This window comes from Aethina tumida, chromosome 1 (genome assembly GCF_024364675.1).
Source record: "Aethina tumida isolate Nest 87 chromosome 1, icAetTumi1.1, whole genome shotgun sequence".
NCBI classification, from domain to species: Eukaryota; Metazoa; Arthropoda; class Insecta; order Coleoptera; family Nitidulidae; genus Aethina; species Aethina tumida.
Genome location: NC_065435.1, coordinates 49983718 through 49990719, shown reverse-complemented (window position 1 = coordinate 49990719; position 7002 = coordinate 49983718).

Genomic DNA, 7002 nt, shown 5'->3' with positions numbered 1-7002 from the left:
ATTCTAAATAAACCATTTAAAACAATGTTATTTATTTTATCTATCAAATTATAATCAAAATGAATATTATTTTTTATTATTTTTTTTAAATTAAATAGTTTAAATCAAGTGATAATTAGATTAAAACATTTCCAAACAGAAATTTAAAAGTTAATAAATAAATACCTTAACACATGTTACATATTTATTTATTTACCAGACCTATTTGAAGTTTGAATGTTAGGTTATGAATTATTCGGAAATTATTTAATTAATGTGAACATTACCAAAATACGTATATTTAATGATCTCTACAAGGGAAAAGCTTGTAAATACGATGTTTACCCGGCATCAGATGCCAAACCGCATTTTAATAAACCCGAATACGTATCAGGTTGTAAAGAAACACAATTTTCCTGGCGAACGAATCCCCGATCCGGACAAATTAAAACTTATTATTATTGTGAGGGCACGTAGCCGTGCGGCGCATCGAAACCCACCCGGCACCGTAGGAACCCCCCGAGGGAGCCGGAATCTGGGCGGCGAGAGGGGCGCCCCCTAGCCCCCGGTAACCCGCCCGCAGTCCACGCCCCCGGCCCCGTACCGGCAGCCAATCGCTGCGGGACCCGGTTAGCGACACGCCCCGCCCGGGGCGATGCAACTTGCCGCTGAAGGAACTCCCCGCTCCGGGCGCAAAACCGTGGGGTGAGTCGCTCTGTGCCACCCCTCGGCGGCTAGGCCGTAGGGAGAGAACGATCGCCGGCCGCCGACCGTATGCACGAGCCCGTTCTGTGTTCGGGGATCCACGATTTCTGCCAATATTTATATCCAGCTAACTGAAATCAGCTCGCTTTGACGGCCCCACGTTTTATTTAAACTGCCTTGTTAACGTTAACGTTAAGAAAATATTATTTGGTTTGGGCTACCTTTGTATTAGGCCTACCTTTGGCATTATATCAAAACAAAGTAAATATCAATAAACATTTCTAAAAATATCGCTTCCCATAATCTTTAACAAAAAAATATTTTCTTTTTCTCTCATCATTATTTTTTTATATACAAAACTCATCTCTGCTAAACAATTTTTGTATTAAATTCTCACTTTTTATTAAATTTTAGACAAAAATGTTTTATGGCTAATGACAAATTTTCCCTGATATATTTTTTTTCTTGACAATTCTCTGTGTAAAATAGTTGAATTAAAATAATTTTTATATATTACTACAATTTAATAAAAAATTTAGTCCATTTTTATTTTATTTCAAGTACTGTTTTTTAAACAAAAAAAACGGTGAACTTTATATAGTACATATTATAATATGTTTAAATGAATATTTCTTGTTTCAAAAATAAATATGAACATGAAACTGCTTAAAGAACAATATAAATATATCAAAATAGAGCCCTGTCACTAATAAAAACTCAGTTTGTAAACCCACAATCATAAAAACACTGTGGAGATTTTAGAAAACAGTGGATGGAATTCCAAACTATGAAAACATATTTTTATTTATTAAATACTTTACTACAAAGAAAAGGATTTTTAACAATTAATAAATTCATTTTTGTCAAATTGTAAATCTTATGCTAAGTACTGACAATTAATTGCTACAAAATTAATATTAGATTATGGATTTTTGAGCATAGTTGGAATCAGTATCATATTAATATCATTCGTTTATCAAAAATTAAAATGTTTAAGAATAAATTTAATTTAATTATCGACTAGTTCTACTTTTTTCGTAGTTCTACTTCCACTTCTTACGTAGTTTATATTAAATCATTTAAGTTTTGTAAAAAGATTATTTTTATTTTATTAGAAGCTTTTAAAGTATTCGACCAACTGCTGATTTTTAATAAATATTCTTTGATTTTTTCACTCAAAATTCTATCACTGAGAATCTGTGAAACTTAACTTTGATAATATAAAACTCAAAGTGAATGTCAATATAAAATATATAATCTCATATTGTTACAATCACATAATCTTTAATACAAAAATATTTTCATCTTCTTTAATAAAAATGTAATAAACCATCAGATTTTTATTTACTATTTTTTTTTAATACAAACCCCCCTAAACAATACTTGGATTTAATTGTTTTCATTATTTATTTAAATTTGATCAAAATTGTCTGTGACTAAATGACAAATTAACTCTGTTATTTTGTTTCCTTGAAAAAAAAATTATATCTAAAACAAATTTAATATATTATTACACGATACAGTGGTTTTCAAAATTATTCGACCAACTGATGAATTTTAATAAATATTCATCGATTTCTTCAGTTAAAACTCTGTGATTGAGAATCTGTGAAACTTAACTGTTTAATTTAAAGTGTAATAAACCATTAGATTTTTAATTAATATTTTTTAATACATATTCCTCTAAACAATACTGGTATTTAATTGTTAAATTATCTCTGTTATTTTGTCTCTTTGACAAAAAAATTATCTCTAAAACAATTTTTTTTTTACACAGAGATACAGAGGCTTTTATTTGACTGCTTAATAAATATTCATCGATTTCTTCAGGCAAAAATCTGTCGTTAAGAATCTGTAAAACTCAACTGTTTTATTTATACAACACTTTTACTACATTTGATAATATGAAAATTCAAGTAAATCTATAATCCCATATTTTTACAATTACATTATCTTTAATACAAAGATATTTGCTTCTTCTTTAAAAGTGTAATAAACCATAAGATTTTTATTATTATTATTTGTTATACTGGTATTTAATTGCTTTCACTATTTATTTAAATTTGATCAAACATTTTCTAAATGACAAATTATCTCTGTTATTTTATTTCTTTAACAAAAAAATTATCTCCAAAACAACTTAATATTTTATTACAAGATTCAGAGGCTTTTTAATTATTCGACTAACTGCTGATTTTTAATAAATATTAATCGATTTCTTCAGTATAAATTTTGTGATTGAAAATCTGTGAAACTCAATTGTTTTATTACCTTTAGTAATATAAATTTCAAAGTAAATATGAATATAAAATATATAATCTTATGTATAAACAAAAAACTATTTAAAAAGTTTATTAAAGAAAATATCATATATTTAAATTCAAAATTAATAAAACCAAAGGTATGAAAATATAAATTTTAGAAAACAAAAACGATAAACGAAGGCGTGGAAGAATTCTAGCAATTAAAAATGAAGAAACGATGTTTTTAGATATACCAGTTTATTAAATAGTTTACCACAAATAAAAAGTATTTTTAAGAATAAATAAATTAATTTTAGTAAAATTTTGTCACGTTATGTTAATTACTGACGATTAATTATTATAAAATTAATGTTAGAATTTTGGTTTAATTTGGTAGTATTATACCAAGCCTAAACTTATTTTAACTGGAATTTAAGTTTTGATAATTCACTTTGTTCCTCAATATTTTAAAAATATGGTGTTGGATAGAGTAGTATATTATATAGACTGTGGCCCATTTGAAGTGGTACATCCCCATAAAATTAGAATATTTCATCCCATTTTTTGATTTTTTCAATTTTCAATTCATGAATTAAAAAAAATATATATAATAAATGCATTGAATTGAACGATGGATTGGTGAAGCAAATAAAACTTGAGTAATTCGAATATTAGTTTAATATCTGAATATTGTTGAAAATTAAGCAACTTTTTATTTGAGTGATTCTTTCATTTTTCCCAAAAAATTACTTAGTAGATTTTGATTTTAGGTAATATTTTGTCCGTAAATAGATATTTTCAGGCTTCACAATGTTTTAAAATGAGATAAAAAATACAAATTTTATGGGGGTATCCTACTTTCAAAAATGAAATTTTGTATACTTTAAATTAAACACTACAACTTTGTATAGAGATTATATTGATTTTAAATATTCGACTCAGACTTATCAGCCACACTACTGTCTATGTCTAAATATAAATCTATTGATTTTCAATAAATATTCACCGATTACTGTGTCAAAACTGAGAAACTTTGGAATTCCACTGATTCCAAGTATAGTGTCACTGTATGATCAGCTTATTCTCTTAGTTCATTCAATAGATTAAAAACCTAGTAATTAATTAGTATAATTTCCAGGGAATCAGATTTAAAGAGTGCATTTAAAATTGTGTAAAAAACATTAGAAAACTTATTTTAAATTTATAATTTTTCATTATTATCATTTCTTCCTTATTAATTGTTAAAGATTAGAAAAGAATATTATATTTATGTGTTATTTTCTTCTGAAATTTTTAATTTACCTTTAACCTAATTTAATTTACTTATTTCTTCTTATACTTACTAACGAAGTATACTTATTAAACTTCTTTTTTATATATGAAAAAAGTGGCCCGATTTCTATATTTGATATAAGTTTTTTTAAAATGATCATACCAATTTCAAATATTCCCGTACATATTATATGTTTATTAAATAAGGTTTTCGATACCAATCAATTCCGGCATTAATTAACAATTAAAAACGAAACGGGAAAAATTGTGAAATTAAATTTTATAATTCCTTTCCGCCGCGGCACCGTTAAAAACACCAAGAAAGACGAAACGTTCCGCCGCAAACACAATTGATAAAATTAATTAAAATTCGTTCCCATTTTCCGATCGGGCACACCGCCCCGCTCCGTTTCCATTTAATCAAGACCGCAGAAACGACGATTCCGTAACCGTACCGTGCACTTACCGCCGGACGATTTTTCCACGCGGCAGACTGTAGGGGCTCCGGGGGACAATTGTGGGGTGGTGCGGGACGACGCGGGGGGAGGGTTTGTGCTGTAGCGCGGTCCGTGCGGGCCATGAGTACCGCGGGCGATCGTGACTCTCCCGAGATCGGCGCTCTACACGCGACTGTGAGCCGCGGGGGCGTCCAGTACCCGGTACTCGGTGCCCGCCGCTCAGTGCCGGACTGCGAGTACTGCAATCGGCCGCGGCCGTCGCAATGTGTTGCTGCGGTTGCTTGGTACACTGTGCTGGTGGTGATGGTTCGAATTTTATTGATTTTAAAGGTCAGTGGTTGTACGGTACTAATAATGGAGTAGAATTCATGCTTTTTTCATTTATTAGAAAGTGATAATGTTACAAATCTTCCTATGGTTATTAATAATGCTTGAGTTAAAACAATTATGACGATGATTAACAATATTTTTATTCAAAGAATATTATATTTTTCATTAGATATACTCAGTGACACAGAAAATAGATTCAATTTTACCCAAAATTTAACAAGGCTAGTTCAATATTTATTTCACTTTTGTTGTATTTAAAGATTTTTTTCATTCATTTCAAATGTCGTAGGCAGTAGGAAAACAAATTTTAGTCTGATAGAGGTTGAGTTCTTGTTTTTGGATAAATTGCCAATCAGATTAACCTTAGTCGAAGCACTAGAATTGTTGAAGACCCTGGTCTGAAGAATATAGTGAGCAAGATGCAAAATGGTCAGGATGACATCCCCTTAGCTCTACAAAATAGTTTAGTAATCAATCATGTAATTGCTAATCAGTAGTTTAAGAAGAAGACTTACCATACAATGTGTTTAGAATCTTTTAGATTTTTTCTTACCGTCTCCAGTTTGTTCTTCCTCTCACCGACATCGACGTCAAATATTGGTGTAAAGAATGACCAAATTTGGAATGTGTAATAGAATGTGAATGAAAATCATCTACAGTGGTAACTCTTTGCTTTACCATGATAGTCGGGTATGTGTAGAAAGGCACAAAACCCTTCAAAATTCCCCATCTCATATTGGAATGTTTCCCAGACTTATCACCAATTGAACCCGTGTAGGACATCATATACGGAAGACCCTCCACCTCCAGCGTCAAGTACATGTGGTACGGAATGAAGTACCACAGGTGTACCATTAGATCTATACGAAGGCGAATCAATGAGTACCTAAAGCACCGTAGTGATCCAGTTATTTCTTAGTTTAAAAAAAGATAATACTGAACAATATAACCTCAAAGTCGCCAAAAATCTGATCACTGGATTCATGTGTATTTTCTGTCATTGGGTATACTATTATTTACGACAATTAGTGAATTGTTAAAATTATACATAGTTTAGGTTATTATATTTTATAAATGTGTATATCGACACTTTTTCAGAATAAAAGCATATATTACAATTTTGGATAATGTGTAATCCATGTAATCTAAAACAACCTTAAAAATTTTTAACAAAATACTAATAAAAAGCAAAAAATTTTACTTACATTTAATTTATTTATTTACATTTCTTGAAATGACATAAAGAAAGATAACAAGAAATATATTAAACTAATTCGAATTTACATCCAATTTAATTATCCAACTTCCAACATAATGTATTTAGACATATAATTAATAAATATTAAATTGTTCCACCACCTCCACTAGTGGTTGTTACATAAATATTCCAAGTAACTTTTTGTTTTACGATAAGCAAACAATGTCTTGAAAGATCTTATCATGAAGATACAAGTTCTGGGGATGTAGTTTGGCCAAAACATTCTTAACATTTTTCTAAATCCGCCTCGTGATTTCACACCACGTAAGAGTGAAGTGGGATTTACTTTCTTACTTCCACGCCGTACTTTAATGTGTCTCTCCTTCAGCAATCTTAATTTTTCGAAGAGAAGATTCTTTCTCAATAATGCGACCCATTTACCTGGGAAGTCTGGCGGCGTCCATCGGCATCTCTTGAAAAGTTTGTTCTTTTTGAACTTCTTCTTCTGTACCAAACGTTTTGTAACATTGAGATCTCTGAACATCTTATATCTTACAATTGGATGACTTTGTCTTGATAATCTGTGTACCTGTCACTAACGTCAATAATAGGGTTATTTATAATTATATGAATACCTGTGGCAACATTGGAAATAACAACAAATTGAAAAGGAAGTTCTCGAACAATTGAAAAACGTCGAAATTATTTGAAATTTTAAAATAAACTTTTTATGTTCAATAGAAAATAAGGAAAAATAAAACATGAAGAAGCCCATGTTTTAGAACAAAATTTTAAAATTAATGAAAATATTTTAGAT